This window comes from Pogoniulus pusillus, chromosome 24, assembly GCF_015220805.1.
Source record: "Pogoniulus pusillus isolate bPogPus1 chromosome 24, bPogPus1.pri, whole genome shotgun sequence".
NCBI classification, from domain to species: Eukaryota; Metazoa; Chordata; class Aves; order Piciformes; family Lybiidae; genus Pogoniulus; species Pogoniulus pusillus.
Window position 1 is genome coordinate 4,844,928 of NC_087287.1, and position 17,996 is coordinate 4,862,923.

Consider the following 17,996-nt stretch of genomic DNA (forward strand, 5'->3'; position numbering starts at 1 on the left):
ATGGTTTCATTACCACAGAAATAGATGTCAGGTTGCTCTCTGTGTTGGCTTGGCTTTCCCCAGCCTGGTGTGATGTGAACATTTCTCACAGTACTTTGCCTTGGGGACAATGTGTAAAGGGCTGTGTGGCAGTAGATAGAAACTGAGGTATTGCTTTAGCCTGGGGAGATCTTCTTGTCCTCAGCTGGGACCCCCAAACCCCTCAGTATTAAACCCAGGGGTGAGCCCAAGTGACCACCAAACCCCTCAGTATTAAGCCCAGGTGTGAGCCCAAGTGACCCCCAAGTTCCTCAGTATTAAGCCCAACCCAAGTGACCCCCAGGCTCCTCAGTATTAAGCCCAACCCAAGTGACCCCCAGGCTCCTCAGTATTAAGCCCAGCCCAAGTGACCCCTAGAAGAGGAGGAGGAGGAAGGTTGCAGCAGGGCAGATGCCTGGAGAAGAGTGAGTTGGAGGTTTGTGCAGGTGGAAGCACACCAGTTTCTCATCACTGCTGTTTGAGGCAGGTAAGAATGAAAGCTCTAATGGAGTCTTTTACTCTGTTTGCATCTTTGCTTTCTCAGTTGCTCCTGGTTTCTTATCCATGGATCTCCAGCAGGAGCTGTCTTTGACTGGTGGCTCTGCCTCTGCAAGAAGGTGGCATGAGAAGGCAGTCAGTGGGTGTATGAGAGTCTCATGTTGGTTACAGACTGGTGTTGATGCTTCTAGAGTTTAGCAGCTGGAAGAGATTGGTATTGGTGATCTGTGCCAGTCTCTCCCCACCCTCGTTGTGCAGAACTTCCTCCTCAGGTCCAGCCTAAACCTGCCCTGCTCCAGTTCCACACCATTGCCCTCAGCTATCCTCACAGGCCCTTCTGAACAGTCCCTCCTCAGCCTTCCTTCGGGTCCCCCTTCAGATACTGAAATGCAACTTTGAGGTCTGCCTGGAGCCTTCTCTTCTCCAGGCTGCACAGCCCTGACTCTCCCATCCTGTTCCAATAGCAGAGGTTCTCCAGCCCTCTGAGCATCTCTGTCACCTCCTTGGGGACCTGCTCCAGCAGCTCCAGGTGGTCCTTATGTTGAGGCCCCCACAACTGTCCCCATCCCTGCGGGTGAGGTCTCCCCAGAGCAGAGGAGCAGGATCCCCTCCCTCCACCTCTGCTCACGTTGCTTTGGCTGCAGCCCAGGCTGCCCTTGGCCTTCTGGGCTGCCAGTGCCCATTGCTGGCTCCTGTCCAGCTTCAGGTTGAAGGATCTCATTGCTGTCTTTCCAAGCAGGGTTCATTCACTTGCTGCAGTTGGTGCTTGCTGCTGTATGGGTATGCTGGAAAGCAAAGGCTTCTTTCTCAACTGCAAGCAGTAAAACATGTCCTGTGTTGCAATTGTTCTCCTTTCTGGCAGAGCTGCTGGATAACACAATTCCATTTGTGCCCAGGGGCACGTGGGATTGAATTATCAGGTATCCACCTTCCAGCACTTGCTCTTACAGACATCCCAGACCTGAATTAGAGCAACCCTTGGGGAGCCAGGCAATTGTGTGAGCCTTGGTTAGCAACAATCATCCGGAGCTGCACACAAAGATGCTGCTCTCCAGAGCCCTTGTGGAGGTAACTTTTCTTTTTATTAACCTAAGTGCTGCTTAGTTTTCTCCTCCAGCATTTCCTTAGCAGGATGTTCTCCTGCACAGCAGGACAAGAGGTGTCTGGGGAAAACGGGAATCTCCTCCTGTGCCCATGCATGGGGAAAGGGAAAAACAAGGCTCTTGGGAGGGGTGAGGCTGTTAGCTGCAGTGCAAGCTGTGATAATCCCTCTTCTGACAAGGCTTTTGTTAATATTCCACAAGTCCTCTGCTTTGTTTGCCTCTGCTTTTCTTTGTGTTGTCTCCTAATTTCCCCAAGCCTTTAGGGACGCTGAGGTGTCTGATGGCTTTGCAGATAGGCCCAGGCAGGAGCTGCTTATTGCTGGGGAAGGAACCCGAAGGTGTTGTGGTTTGGTTTTGCCACTCAGCACGTTGGGAACTTATCCTCTGGGGTAAATTTCTCACACATAGAACTTTAGAGGTTAAAAGAAATTGTATTTACAGCAAGGGACTAAATATAAAAGGCAATAAAAGTGTACTAGGTATATTTTACACTTCAGCAATGGCACAAAGCCACCCCCTGTACCTCAAAGAGGTCCAGAAAGGCTACTTCATAGAATCACAGGATGCCAGGGGCTGGAAGGGACCTCCAAAGCTCCTCCACTCCAACCCCTCTGCAGAGCAGGATCACCCAGAGTAGATCACACAGGAGCACAGCCAGGCAAGTCTTGAATCTCTCCAGAGAGGGAGACTCCACAACCCCCTTGGGCAGCCTGTGCCAGGCTTCTGTCATACAGCAAAAAAAAATCCCTCCTCATGTTTCCATGCAGCTTCCTATGCCTCAGCTTCCACCACTGCCCCTTGTGCTGGCATTGGGCACCCCCCAGCAGAGCCTGGCTGCAGCCTCCTGGCACTGACATTTACATAGTGATGAGGTCACCTCTCAGCTCCTCCTCTCCAAGCTCCCAGCCCCAGCTCCCTCAGGCTCCTCTCCTAACAGAGCTGTTCCATTCCCTTCAGCTTCTCTGTGGCTCTGGGCTGGACTCTCTCAAGCAGTTCTGTGTCCCTCTTGAACTGGGGGGCCCAGAACTGAACACAGTACTCCAGATGTGGCCTCAGCAGGGCAGAGCAGAGGGGCAAGAGAGTCTCTCTTGACCTACTCACCACAGCCCTTCTAATCCAGCCCAGAATGGCACTGCCCCTCCTGGCCACCAGAGCTCATTGCTGGCTCATGCTCACCCTCCCACCCACCAGGACCCCCAGGGCCTTTTCCCCTTCACTGCCTTCCAGCAGCTCAGTCCCCAACCTCTGCTGCTCTCTGGGGTTGTTCTTGCCCAGGTGCCAGGCTTCACACTTGGCAGCCAGCACAGTGTCTCTAACTCCCACCTATGCTCTTGCAAACCCAGACAGGTGGATCAGGCAGGCAGCAGGCAAGGCCACAGGCAGAGCAGAGAAACCAGGAGCAAGGAGGGTGCAACCAGAGAGCAAAACAGGCTTGTGCTGCAAAGCCTAAGACATTCAACAGTCCAGTGGTATGAGATAAACTTATCCTGCATTATTTTGTGTCCAACCCCTAAACCTGCTTATCCTTTAGACTTGAATTTCCTCTGGAGTATCAGGCATAGCCTTAAAGCTTAACAGAAGGCCACTGTCATCTGCAACTTAAGATCATAGAATGGTTTGGGTTAGAAAGGACCTTAAAAATCATCCAGTTCCAACCCCCCTGCCATGGTTAAGGACACCTCCCACTGGATCAGGTTGCTCAAGGCTTCATCCAACCTGGTTTTGAATACCTTCAGGCAGGAGGCATCCACAACCTCCCTGGGCAACCTGTGCCAGTGTCTCCCCACCCTCACTGTCAGCAATTTCTTCCTCATCTCCACTCTCAATCTCCTCTTTCCCAGCTCAAAGCCATTCAAACAAAAGAAGCTCTAAGTCCACAGCAATCACCTCCACCTTTAATTTGTTTCAATTACTGCTCGATGAAATTGCTGCTCAGATTTGTCCTTTTGGTGCTGGGCCCTGCTGAGTGCTCTGCAGTGAAGTCAGAAGTAGGAAAGTGCTTTCTATCACAGGCACTCCCCAAAGCCAAGCACAACACAAGTTATTAAAAACATATCAAAAAGGGGGCTCCAATAAGCTGTGTGGAGAGGGGGAAAGGATTGCCCAGGGAATGGGAAGAAGATTCTTAATTTCACCTCTGCAATTACCAAGGTAAATGCATCTGTCCAGAGGGGAGTTCAGAATCAAAAAGAATCCATAATTGTAGGATCATAGAATGGCTCAGGTTGGAAGTGGCCTTAGAGATCATCTACTACAACCTCCCTGACAGAGGGACACCTCTCAGCTAAACTTGGCTGCTCATGGCCTCATGCAGCCTAGACTTGAACAACCCCAGGGAGGGGACATCCACAGCCTCCCTGGGCAGCCTGAGCCAGACTCTCACTACACTCACTCAACAACTTCTGCCTCAGCTCCACTCTAACCTTGCTCTGCCTCAGCTCCAAACCGCTGCCCCTTGGCCTGGCTCCAGACAGCCTCAGCAGAAGTCTCTCTGCAGCCTTCCTGCAGGATCCCTTCAGGCTCTGGCAGCAGCTCTCAGGTGCCCCTGGAGCCTTCTCCTCTGCAGGCTGCACACCCCCACTTAGTGCCATGATCTAGGGCTGGGTGCTAGGTTGGACTGGATGAGCTTGGAGCTCTCTTCCAACCTGGTTGATTCTGTGATTCCTCTGAGTGTGAGGGCTGCCAGCACAGACACTGTTCTGTCTCTGCTGGAGAATCAAAATGGACAAGCCAAAGCAAACAGCTGGGGCTGAGCATGCAGTGTTTGGCTTCCCTGCCTCTGCTGAGAAGCATCTCCACATTCTCAGTACCTGCAGGGGAGCTGCAGTCAGGCTGGGGAGGGACTGTTCAGAAGGGGCTGTGGGGATAGGCTGAGGGCAATGGTTTGGAAGTGGAGCAGGACAGAGGTAGGTTGGAGCTGAGGAGGAAGCTGTGCAGTGTGAGGGTGGGCAGAGGCTGGCCCAGGCTGCCCAGGGCTGTGCTTGAGGCCCCATCCCTGGAGCCATTGGAGCTGAGCCTTGCTGTGTGCCTGTGCAGCCTGCTCTGGCTGGAGGTGTCCCTGCTGCCTGCAGGGGGTTGGGCAGGATGCCCTTGGAGGGTCCTTTCCAACCAGCTGCAATCTGTGAATTTGTGAATCAGATGAAATACTAATTTTTACTTAAATCCCATGGATCTTCTGCAGCTGTCTGAGCATCCCCTTGGCTTTCCATCCTGTCTTTGACTAATCCACCACCACCCTTCATGTTGATCAGAGCATCTGCTGGACATCCTTACTCTGCTTAGGCTGTTGCACAGGGCATGTTGGTTGTGCTCTGACACAAAGGATGCTTTTTCTTCTTTCCTTTTTTGTTTGGTTGCTGTGTGTTGTGGTGGGTTTTGTTTTGGTTTGTTTCTTTTTTCCCCTACTGCAGCCACAACCTGAGTGAATAAAGAGTCAACAGAAGCTAAATCATTCTAAGTCAATTTTAAACCAATTCAGGAATGTCCAGGCTGTGGTTTGTGTGGACAACAATTTAGTGAAATCAATGGAACAATCGATGCTGGGCATCATCTCTGTCAGCTTAACTCACTTCCTTCCCATGCAGCTCACAGCCACCTAATAGCTGGTATAAAGCTGTAGCATAATGGTGTCTGAGGCTTGCACAGCCTCCTGTGGCAGGGGGGGTGAGGGACTGAACTCACAGAATGTCAGGGACCTCCAAAGCTCCTCCAGTCTGACCCCCCTGCAGAGCAGGATCACCTCAACCAGATCACACAGGGACACATCCAGGCAGTTCTTCCATCTCTCCAGAGAGGGAGACTCCACAACCCCCTGGGCAGCCTGTGCCAGGCTTCTGGCACCCTCACAGGGAAAAAATTCCTCCTCAGGTTTCCATGCAGCTTCCTATGCCTCAGCTTCCACCACTGCCCCTTGTGCTGGCATTGGGCACCCCCCAGCAGAGCCTGGCTGCAGCCTCCTGGCACTCACCTGCACATCTTTATGAACTGAGAGACTCCTGCTAGAACAAGCTGATAAGGGAAATTGCTTCAGATTCTGCAGCCTTGTGGCCCTTCTCTGGATGTCTTCCAGCACCTCCATATCCCTCTTATCCCAGGGGCTCCAGAACTGGATGCAGTGCTCCAGGTGGAGTCTCACCAGTGGGGAGCAGAGGAGAGGATCACTTCCCTAACCCTGCTGGCCACACTTCTGCTGCTGCAGCCCAGGCTTTGGTTGCTCTCTGGGCTGCAAGTACACACTGCTGGCTCGTTTTGAGCTCATCTAGCAGCACCCCCAAGTCCTTTGCTTCAGGGCTGCTCTAAAGCAAGTCCCTACCCAGCCTATATGAGAGCCTCTTTGAGAGTGTGACTTTTACTGAATGGCAGAGAGCTTTTCCAAGGCTGTGAGAGGACCTTTGCCTCTCTCAGCTGTTCAACTTTTCTTCTTGGAGAGCTTCAGGAAGAAAGGAACTTCTTTGGAGCTCACATCTTGGTGACACTGGTGCCTGTCTTCAGAAGCACTGGGTCAGGGAACTCAGGCATGCAGAGAAAAGCTGCTCCTCAGCTCTAATTTTGGTGAATTCTGTGGTGGTTTTATTTTCAGCCCACGAGCTGCCAGTTCTGTCAGGTGGAGGTTTATGGTGCTTTTAAATGCCATTGTTGTGGGAACACAGCAAAGAGCCCTTCTGCTCCTCCTCACTGAATTGTGCTAGAAGCAGAATCAACAACAATGACAACAGGAATAAAGCCATATGGTTATTTCCTCTTCTCTCTCTCTCTATCCCTCAACAAAAAGAGGAGGTGAAGCAAAGCTGAGGAGACTCTGCCCTGCTGTGGGGCAGGATGGCAGCTTTCTGAGCCTGTCTGCTTTCATGGCCACCAGTAAACAGTCTGAAAGCACCTGACCAGGATGTGTTCATGTGCACCTGGGTTCTGCAGGCAGAAATGACAGGGATTTGAGTGGTCGTGGAGTTGGCCAGGTTGGAAGAAAGCTCCAGGCTCAGCCAGCCCAACCTAGCACCCAGCCCTGGCCAGTCAACCAGACCATGGCACTAAGTGCCCCAGCCAGGCTTGGCTTCAACACCCCCAGGGCTGGTGACTCCACCACCTCCCTGGGCAGCCCATTCCCATAGCAGATCTTGATCTTCCAGCAGCCTGTTGCAAGAGCAACCCAAACAATTCTGTGATTCTATCCCCTGAGGTCCCTGTGGTGGAAGGGATTTATACCATATGGGAAAAGGTTCTGTGTGTTTGCACAGCTCCTCAGAGGTCTGTGCTGGTCTGTAGGAGCATGAAGCTTGTAGCCAGCTTTAAATGATATCAGAGATTTGGCCTCTGAATTCCCCATCAGCAGCCTGTGTTATGTACCACGTGTGTGTGTGTGAGAATAAGCATGAATGAAGGCAGCTGCTTCTTGTGGTGGTGTAGCAATTCTTTTCTCTCTCTTTTAGCTCCTCTTGTATCTCATGTGGCATTATCTGATGTGTTCTGCAGCCTAGGCAGACTTAAAACTAGTTTATTTCTCTGTGTCATCTGCTCTGCCCAACTGCAGGCTTAGCCCATTATAACACAGACAGCAGAGACCATCAGGAGCAGATTAGGCTTGGATGAATTCCTGGGCATGTTCAGATCCTATCACACACCCATCAGAAAGCAGCTGCAGGCCCAGGAAAGAGGCATTTTACTGAGCAAAGTCTACCTAGCAAGCTCTGAACCTTGTGGCCATGTATTAATGCCACCACCCTGGCAGCTTTTTGCTATAGCTAAGCAGAGGACAGTGTGTGGGTGCAAAAAGTCCTTCCCAGATCTCTGGTGTGCAGTTGGTCCAGGCAAGACATCCAGGAGATGGAAAGCCCAAAGAACACAGCAGCAAAAAGAGCTTCTGCTGCAACACAAGGGGGAACTTCTTTACTGTAAGGGTCACAGAGCCCTGGCACAGGCTCCCCAGAGAGGTTGTGGAGTCTTCTTCTCTGGAGCCTTTCAAGGCCTGTCTGGATGTGTTCCTGTGTGATATGTGTTAGATAGGATTGTCCTGCTCTGGCAGGGGGGTTGGGCTGGATGATCTCCTTGGGTCCTTTGTAACCCCTGACATCCTGTGAGCAGCTGTGTGGGACTGAGCTGTGAAGAACGTGCCTGTAAAACCTCTCTGCCTTCAGAAAGGTGGATGGGAGCACTAAGTGTGAGTGGTTCTTCCCTCTCACTTTGCCCATTCAGCATCACACAGATATCAGAGCTGAACCTGCTGAAGTACCTCAGATGGGCCAGATGAGGCTGGAATGGCTGCAGACTCCCTCTGCCTGCTGCTTGGCTGGCATTTTCCTCCCAGTCTGTGCCAGGAGGACTTTGGCTGCCCTTGCATCAATCTGTTCTCTGTGGGACAGGTGGTGGTAAACCATTGTGGCCCCCAAGCATGAGCTTTCCTGCAGCCAGAGCCATCAGCAGCAGACTGGGCTGAGCATTTGTGGAGGGACAATGTAATGTCTGGGGCTGGATGTTGCACAGGATGCAGCAAAAGAGCCTGCTAATGTCCCCAGAGCAGCTCAGGGACAATAACCCCAAGGCCTAGGGACAGACAAGCACTCTTTGGCTGGCACAGCAGCTGCAGAGCTGAGACAGCCTCCTGCTCCCCAAAAGCTGCTGCTTGGGGCTGGCAGAAAGATTTGGCACCTGTTGAGCCTCACATCCCAACAGCTTCTGCCTTAGCTTCAGTGCAGAGCTGCTGTGTGTGTCAGCACTTCATGGATTCACAGAAACACTTGGGCTGGAAGAGCTCTCTAAGGTCATGGAGTCCAACCAGCAACCCAACCCCACCATGGCCCCAGGTGCCATGACCACACCTGCAAGCTTGGGGGCTCCACCACCTCCCTGACCATTCTTGCAGCAAAGAAAGTTTTCCTCATCTCCAACCTAATCCTCCCCTGGTACAGTTTGAGAGGCATCTGCAGAAATGTTTGGCTTTCCTCTGCTTAGAGCCTTGGAGGGTTTATGAGGATGATTGCAGGGCCTGAATATCTCTCCTGTGAAGGAAGATAGAGAGACCTGGGCTGGTTAGTCTGGAGAAGGCTGAGAGGGGCTCTTATTAATGTCTACAAATATCTGAGGGGTGGGTGTCAGGATGAAGATGCCAAACTCTTTTCCATGGTGCCCTGTGCTGGGATGTGAAGTAACAGGTACAAGTTATAAGTTCTACCTCAACAGGAGTAACTTCTGTGGTGTGAGGGTGCTGGAGCTCAGAGAGGTTATGGAGTCTCCTTCTCTGCAGAGATTCCAAACCCACCTGGATGTGTTCCTGGGAGGCTCTGGAGGTCCCTCCTATTCTGTGATGTTCTGATGGAGAGCAGCAGGAGGGTGATGTGAGGAGAACCATTTCTCACTGGTGATGCTGAGCATTGCTTCTTTCATACAGCTACTGCCACTGCTTTGTGCTGCAGCTGGAGCTGGCAGCAGCACTAAAGGCAGCAAGCAGATGCATTGAAGAGAGGGATGATTTCTCTGCCATTGCTTTTCCTGCCCTGTAGCAAAGTTTCAATGAGAGTTGCCTGTGTCTGTAATAAGCTTGGGTTCTGGAGAGCTGCTCTTGGGTAGGGGACACTGAAGTTGCACTGTGAGCTGCTTTTCCCCTTTGTCAGTTATTTGCCACTCCTAGCTGGTGTTGAGGTGATGGTGTGCTGGTCTTGTTGATTTAATAGTGAGGGGAGCCAGAAGTCTTCTTTGTCAAAAGCCCTTTTAGGGGAAGCCCTGAGATGTGTTGAGTAGGCTGAGTGCTAAGTGCCTCTGTGCCACCAGCACCCCTGAGGTTTGGGGGTGTTCTAGCTTGCTGTGTGTTTTGCCCTGGGTTATGTTGGTTTAAAGAGAAAGGACCTGACCTGGGATCTGGTCAGAATAAAACAGAGCAGTAGGAGTCCTGCCTGAGCCAGGGGTTTTCCTTTTCAGTCTGAACAGTTTGCCTGGAAGTCTCTGCTGGGCTTCTGTACTGAGTGAAAGCAAGTGTGACAGGATCAGACCTCTACCTAACAAGCTCCTTCCACTAGAGCAGAGGCTGGGAAATCACTTCTGGGGAAAGGGTCTTAACTTCAGGGCAAGTGTTTGTACCTTCTACCTGAAATCTCTTCTCCTCTGCCTCTTCTGCTGTGCAAGTTGGTGCAGGTTTGTCAAGTATGCCATGTTGTGCTTTTAAAAGCCATCAGGGCATCCTGGTGTGGCTGGGAGAGATGCCCAGGCCAGCCATGGGCTGCAGGCAGTTAGCAGTTGGGAGTCAGCCAGGACAGCTGATCAGAGCTGGCTGCAGGTAATCCCAGCCTGTGTCATGCCCAGCAGAAAGGGAGAAGTTTGCTGAGCATGAGGGTGGCCTCCTACTTGGACTCCTGCTCTTAGGATAGTTTTGGCTGGAAAAGCCCTTTAGGAGCATCCAGTCCAACCATTCTCTATGTCTGCCAAGGCTGGTGCTAAACCCTGGCCCCCAGCACCACATCTCTGTCTCTTTGAAACACCTCCAGGGATGGGCATTCAACCACCTCCCCATGCAGCCTGTTCTAGTGGTTGAGAACCCTTTCAGTGAAGCAGCTTTTTCCAGTGGCCAACCTCCTGGTCTCTCCTGCTGCAACCTGAGGTCATTTCCACTTGTGCTGTTACTTGGGCAAAGAGACTGCATCCAGCTGGCTCCAGCCTCCTGTCAGGGAGCTGTGGAGAGCAACAAGGGCTCCCCTCAGCCTCTTGTTCTCCAGGCTGAGCAACCCTAGTCCCCTCAGCTGCTCCTCACAGGACCTGCTCTCCAGACCATTCACTTGCTTTGTGGCCTTTCACTGCACCTGCCCCTCTGGGCTCCTCTAAGCCTTTTGGCTTGGGCTTCTCCTGCCTCTGCACCTCTTGCTTCTGACAATTGCCTTCCTGCTTATTGTGTCTGCATTCACTGGGCTGAGTGTAGCTCTGTGCACTTGAGATTGGCTATTCCATTAAATCCATTTTCATTCCAACCCAGGGGTCTTCTCTCCATTCCTCATCCCCTTCTCTGCTGGGGCCGTTGGGGTGGATGTTTTGAGGTCCCTTCCAACCCCTCGTGTTCTGGGGTTGGGTGATAGAGCAGCTGCTGGACCTTAGCTCCAGATATGGGCTGAACACAGACACAGGGTAAGCTTGGCTGTTGCTTTCCTTGGGCTTGGGAGAGCAGGCTGAGATCTCACATTGAAAGCCTGAAGAGAGCTGGCTTTGAGCATCCTGCTTTGGTCATGGCTCCTTAAAGGTTCTGACTCTAGCTGCTTGCACCAGCCACAGCCATTGAAGAGTACAACTGAGGTTAGTTATTCTTGGACCAAAACAGCTTTTGTTAGAGAGGACTAAGACACAGCCCTGGCAGCACCATGCATGTGCTGGTGGTGCTTTAACACCCCTGTGTAATGATTCACACTCACGCTGCCCTAAACTGAGTAAATCCCATGGCTATTTAATCCAGAGAAAATGGATCAGCCTGGCACTGCCCCTGGAAGGCTGACAGCAAATCTCAGATCCATCAGACCAAGAAGGAAGCAATTACCCAGGCAGCAGCTTGCCAATAGCAACTTTCTGCCTTAAAATAAAGGGGCACAATGACATCAGGTTTTCATCAGCTCTCCCTCTGCTTTTGCCCTCCCTTCACTGCACTGCCTTGGTCTGACAAAGCTGCATCTTCCTCCACAGCTTCCCTCTGAGTTGTCTCCTCCTAACCTTTGCTTTCTCTTGTTAATTCCTGTCCTCTTGCCTTCATGCCCTGCCTCTTTGCACCAGCCCAGTGGAAAGTCAGATGTTCTCTTAAATTTCATCCTGCTTTGGGCAGATTCACCTGCACTGGCATCACACTTGGTGTCCTGCTTCACCAGATGCTGAGATCCAGCACACAACAGCTCAGATGCAGGCTACAGATAACCCAAGTGGCATCTGAGGGAAGTGTTTTGTGGTGGGAAGAGAGGCACTTGGAAAGTGAGACCTCTTGAGCTCCTTCAGGAAGATGGAGCCAAGCTGATCTTCTAGTCCACTTGCTTGATGTCCAACAAGCTGGAATTGCCTGCTCCTGTGCTTCTAAAGGGTAGCTCTTAAAGCCTGACCAGCTCTCACAGACTCTTAAGCTCTCCAGAGTAGATTCCCAAGGTACTCTGCCAAACAGCTCCCTGAATGGGTTCAAGCTTGCTGTCCTGAGGTCCAGGGTAGCAACTCTGCTGTCCTTGCTCCTCATCACACTGAACATTTTAAACTCAACCTGAGTTAGCCACCAGTCACAGCACCCAGGAGCACAAGCAGCAGGCCAGGGGAGGCATCTCTCTTAGCTGTCTTCAGTGACAAGAATCCATCTCCTACAGACTTCAAGACTCCCAGACCTGCTCACCTCCTTGTGTCCAACCTAAACCTCCCCTGGCTCAACTTGAGACCTTTTCTTCTCATCTCTTCGCTTGTTATTAGGAAGAAGAGACCAACCCCTGCCTGGCTCCAACCTCCTTTAAGGGAGTTACAGAGAGTGAAGAAATCTCCTCTCAGCCTTCTTTTCTCCAGGCTGAGCAACCCCAAGTCCCTCACCTGCCCCTCAGATTTATGCTCTAGGCCGTTCAGCAGCTTCATAGGCTCTTTGCTGTTTTCCTTCACCTGTCTCTGCTTTATCTTTCCCTGGTGAGTTGAGGACTCTCCTCTGTCCTTCTCTGCAGTATTTCAGCCATGTGCTTTGTATTCCAGGGCTTTCTATTCCTCACTAGCCAGCTATGCTCTGCAGAGAGCTGTGGGAGAGAGGAGAGGTGGACCCTTGAGAGTCTCCCCCCAGTGGGCAGGCAGCATATTGCTGAGATGCTCTGTCCAAGCTCATTGCTTTGCACCCTTGAGAGTCTCCCCCCAGTGGGCAGGCAGCATATTGCTGAGATGCTCTGTCCAAGCTCATTGCTTTGCACCCTTGAGAGTCTCCCCCCAGGGGGCAGGCAGCATATTGCTGAGATGCTCTGTCCAAGCTCATTGCTTTGCACCCTTGAGAGTCTCCCCCAAGTGGGCAGGCAGCATGTTGCTGAGATTCATGGGGTGAAGCCTGTTGCATTAGAGTAGTTCTTGGGGTGTGCCACATGCCAGGTGAGATCTCCTCATTCTGGGAGCATTACTAGTCATAGGCAAAGCTCACTTGCCCTCAGGAGAGCAAGAGACCGTGTGGGACTGAAGTACCAGCAGAATCCTGGAGTGCCTGTCTCTTGGGGCATCACCTTGCTGCCTGAAGATGAGCTGTTCAGGACAAGCTTCAGGGATCAGATCTTTCTGTCTCTCTGTGTTTTCCCTGTTAAATGGTAAAATGGAATAGAGGCTGCTGAAAGAATCTTTCTTGTTACTGAGCTGCTTGTTTACAGTTGGAAATCAGGCAGTTAGCTTTAAGTGGCTGCAGGTCATCAATTGTGAGCCATTGTACAGCTGCAGACTGGGAATGAACTCATGAGAGCAGCATTCAGTACCTGAAAGAGGTCTGCAGAAAAGCTGGGGAGGGACAGAGGGCACTGGTTTGAAACTGGAGAAGGGTGGACTGAGGCTGGACATAGTGAAGAAGTTATTTACTGTACAAGTGGTGGAACACTGGAGCAGTTTGCCCAGGAAGGTGATGGAATCCCCATCACTAGACATGTTCAAGGCCAGACTTGATGGGGCTCTGAGCAGCCTGATCTAGTGGAGAACATCCCTGCTTTGCTTCAGGGGGGTTGGACAAGATGACCTTTAAAGGTCTCTTCCACCCCAGTGCATTCTGTGATTCTTTGAGTTACTAAAGAAGACTTTTTCCTGGAGTTACAAGTAGGATTTTTAGCCTCAACTTAGTGAAGAGGTTTCACAGAGTCCTGTTGCCACCTTGCTGTCCAGAAAAGCTCATTTTGTGGTTCACCCAAGAACATAGCTCACTCTCCAAAGCATCCTCTTGTTCTTCTTTGGGTACAGTTTGTTTCTCCACATCTGGCTGCCTTTTCTATCCAATTCCTGCATGTCTTTGACTTTACTCTCTAGTCAGACCTATCCCACCCAGCACAGTCACTTTGCAGCAGCCTCTGCCTTGGAGCTCCTTTATTCCCTTCCCTATTAAATCTGCTTTCAGTTGTGGGGGGGACATCCTGGAATTAGTGCCTAGCCTGGTGTGACCAGGCTGTTGACTCCCATTCCCCCTCTTTGCTGAAGGCAGTAACATTCAGCTCTAAAAGCTTTTTCTCACCTGTGGCACTTGAGCTCCAGTACCCTCCATGGCCATCCCAGCTTTGCCAGCCTGGCTCTTTATGAAGCTGTGTTCATTTGTCATCCTTGGCAACCATTTTACATCTGTTTTGTTTGGCTTTGTGGGTTGTTTTTTTAAGCAAGTATGGCAGAACAAGGGTTGGGAAAAGTGCTGTGTGCATGCAAAGACTTAAGATATATAATTTATAAAGCCATGTTTCTGTAGCTGTGCTTGATGATGGAAAGTTGTGCTGAGAAAGCTTTGCAGATGACAGTTTATTTTTAGATGAGCCAGAAGTCTTTGTTTCCAGCTCAATTTAGACCCCAGCACAGAATGATTGAGGAGCTGCAGAAACCCAAAAGCTTTTTTTTTTCCTCTCCCCCCTCCTCTAATGGCAAGGAGAGAGTGTGTAAATAAAACTGCCAAACCTAAAAATGCACTGAACTGCAACTGGTCATGAATTCATAACGTGGAGGGAGGGAGGGAACAACACCACAAAGCCATAAGGAAAGCTCTGAATCCCTGTCAGTCAGGCTTCTGAGTTAACAGCTGCCAGAGCCACACATGTCATGGGCAGTGCAGGAAGGTGAGGGTGGCTGAATGCTTTCCAGGAGGGGTGTGCTAAATGGAGGTGCTTGGATCCTTCCTGCTTTCCCTCACTGTTTGAACACAGGTGGGGTTTAGTAGTTATGCTGCAATCATCCTATTGCATAAGGAAGGGGTGGGGAGGGAGTAATGTGTAACTTCAATAAGGGTAGAGAAGTTGATTTCCAGATTGCCTCAGGGAGCATTGTGAAGTTTCATGACCTGATATTTGAAGGGAGAGAGTCATCATTCCTGCCTCTTTTAGGTAGCAGGATGAGGGAAGGGTTTTACAGGCTGACTGAATTGTTTGGGTTGCAAGAGCCCTCTAAGATCATCCAGTTCAACCAACAGCCCAACCCCACCGTGGCCAGCAAACTGTGCCCTCAAGTGCCATGGACACACCTTTCTTGAACACCACCAGGCCTGGGGACTCCACCACCTCCCTGGGCAGCCTGTGCCAGGCCCTGACCACTCTGGCAGCAAAGAAATTTGTCCTCATTTCCAACCTAACCCTTCCCTGGCACAATTTCAGGCCAGTTCCTCTCATTCCATCACCTGTTACCTGGGAGAAACAACCAACCCCCAGCTCACTGCAACCTCCTTTCAGGGAGCTATAGAAGGCAATGAGGTCTCTCCACAGCCTTCTCTTCTCCAGACTGAACACCCCCAGCCCTGCCCTGTCCTCAAGACCCTTCACCATCTTCATTGCTTTTCTCTGGACACTGTCCAGAAGGGCTGTGCCATTTGCTGTGGCTGCCCTACAGTCCCTGCACAGAGTGTGCTTCCCAAAGGGTGAGTTGTCCTGAGTGCATATCTTAGGACAGGACAGAGTGACCCTTGGAGCTGCCTGTTTCTTTCCAGGGACAAAAAACATAGAGTCTGGGCTGGTGATTTTGAGTGAGAATCCAGGCTGCCTTAACTCTTGGTGTCTGGGTTACTGCTGTGGTCAGGGAAATCCTGCTCAGTGCCACTCATGGTGTCTAGGGAGCTCTTCAGTGTTCAAGCAAAGCCTGGATGAGGCACTTAGTGCCATGGTCTAGTTGACTGGCTAGGGCTGGGTGCTAGGTTGGACTGGATGAGCTTGGAGCTCTCTTTCAACCTGGTTGGTTCTGTGATTCTTAAGGTAGGCTTCATGAGCCATACTGGTCTCTAGACATCACTAACAGCACTGCCATTAAAGCTGGGTGACTGAATCCCACCCTAGATGCCTAAAAACTGGTTGCATAGACCTGAATTATTTGTCCTTTTTGTTTTGTTGTTGTATCCTGTAGCATTTGACAGGAGGAAGTGGGGTATAAGCTAAGAACTTCTGCAGTTTACAAGCTTCAACCACTTCTGTCACCACTTCTGTGACTTCTGCTTCTGGGCTGCATCAAAAGAAGTGTGGCCAGTAGGTCAAGGGTCCAAAGCAATGAGCTTGGACAGAGCATCTCAGCAACATGCTGCCTGCCCACTGGGGGGAGACTCTCAAGGGTGCAAAGCAATGAGCTTGGACAGAGCATCTCAGCAACATGCTGCCTGCCCACTGGGGGGTGACTCTCAAGGGTGCAAAGCAATGAGCTTGGACAGAGCATCTCAGCAACATGCTGCCTGCCCACTGGGGGGTGACTCTCAAGGGTGCAAAGCAATGAGCTTGGACAGAGCATCTCAGCAACATGCTGCCTGCCCAATGGGGGGAGACTCTCAAGGGTGCAAAGCAATGAGCTTGGACAGAGCATCTCAGCAATATGCTGCCTGCCCCCTGGGGGGAGACTCTCAAGGGTGCACCTCTCCTCTCTCCCATGGCTCTCTGCAGAGCATAGCTGGCTAGTGAGGAAGAGAAAGCCCTGGAATACAAAGCACATGGCTGAAATACTGCAGGGGAGGACAGAGGAGAGTCCTCAACTCACCAGGGAAAGATAAAGCAGAGACGGGTGAAGGAAAATGCTTCAGAGAGGTGACTCTGCCACTCTGCTCTGGTGAGACCTCACCTGCAGTGCTATGTCAAGCTGTCAGGCTCCCCAGCACAAGAAAGACATGGACCTGCTGGAACAGGTCCAGAGGAGGCCACCAAGCTGATCAGAGGGCTGGAAAACCTCTGCTATGGGGACAGGCTGGGACAGTTGGGGCTGTGCAGCCTGGAGAAGAGAAGGGTCCAGGGAGACCTCAGAGCTGCACTTCAGTACCTGCAGGGGAGCTGCAGGCAGGCTGGGGAGGGACTGTTCAGAAGGGGCTGTGGGCACAGGCTGAGGGCAATGGTTTGGAAGTGGAGCAGGGCAGAGTTAGGTTGGAGCTGAGGAGGAAGCTGTGCAGAGTGAGGGTGGGCAGAGGCTGGCCCAGGCTGCCCAGAGCTGTGCTTGAGGCCCCATCCCTGGAGCCATTGGAGCTGAGCCTTGCTGTGTGCCTGTGCAGCCTGCTCTGGCTGGAGGTGTCCCTGCTGCCTGCAGGGGCTTGGGCAGGATGCCCTTGGAGGGTCCCTTCCAACCCAGTGCCATCTGTAATTGTGTGACAGAGGGACACTTGCAGGTGGCCCTTAGTCTAAGCTCACTTGGTCAGTCCCAGTGGCAATGTTTATGCTCATTTTCACTTCACAGACTTTGGGCTCATTTCTGCAGAGCCCTGAAGCAGGTAAAGCAAGGTAAAATGTAGAGGTGTTCAAGGAAGCTGTGGCTGTGTCATTTGGGGCCATGGTTTGGTGGCCATGGTGGTGTTAGGTTGATGGTTGGACTCAATGATCTTAGAGGTCTCTTCCTACCAAAGCAGTTCAGGAAAGGAAAAACTATAGTAGTGTGAAGCTCTCTTGTCTGTAGCTTGCAATAAAGCTGCTGCTGCCAGGTTTGTTTAGCTAACTGTGCTTCTTCCAAAGCATCTGAACTGCTTCCAGAGCAGGTGTTTGGTTCCTCTGGGGCCAACCAGTGCAGACAACACAGCTGAGGTGGCACTGGTGACTGCTTCCATACTGCCCGTGCTGGGAAGTGGCCTGGAGCACGAATGACTGCAGCAGAGCCTCAGATGTGTTGTGGCACAGCAAAGCCTCATCCAAATAAACACAAACCAGGGGATCATCCGTGCTCTCTTCTGCACTCCCATTCCTCTGGAATGGTTCTCCTGACAGGGCATTGGGATCTGCTGTCCCAGATGGACACTGGTGGTGTTCCCAGCCTGCTGCCGTGGGCTGGTTGTGCTGCGGTGCTGCTCTGTGTGCCTGGACCAGTATTGATAACAGCCCAGCAAAGCCTCAGCCTGCCTCTTGCTCAGCTCTCTGGTGGTGTTTGCTGAAAGCAGCTGACCCTGTGCTGCCAGGCTGCTGTTATTAGGGGTGATTATTGCTGACAAGCCTGTTACTGATCAGGGGATTGATACTGGACATGCAGAAACCCTTCCTGCAACCCTGTGAGCTGCCTGTTGATGGACTGCTTAAAAAGGGCTTCTTGTTACAAGCCAGCTGCAGTGTCCAAGCTTGCTCATCCTCCCTGGTCTCTCTAGAAAGCCAAAGCTCAGAAAAAGAAGGGCTCACTGCATCTTGGTGTAATTTGCATTTTGGTTTTAGTATTTTTGTGAAGCGTGGAGAAGAGGAGGCTCCAGGGAGACCTTAGAGCAGCCTCCCAGTACCTGAAGGGGCTGCAGGAGTGCTGTGAAGGGACTTTGGA

At 51.6% G+C, this 17,996-nt stretch overlaps 1 protein-coding gene across 7 annotated transcripts in view; it reads left to right on the plus strand.

Moving 5' to 3' along the window:
* TSPAN4 (tetraspanin 4) overlaps window positions 1–17,996 on the plus strand; it is a 445,397-nt gene that overhangs the window by 355,129 nt on the left and 72,272 nt on the right. The window lies entirely within an intron of this gene.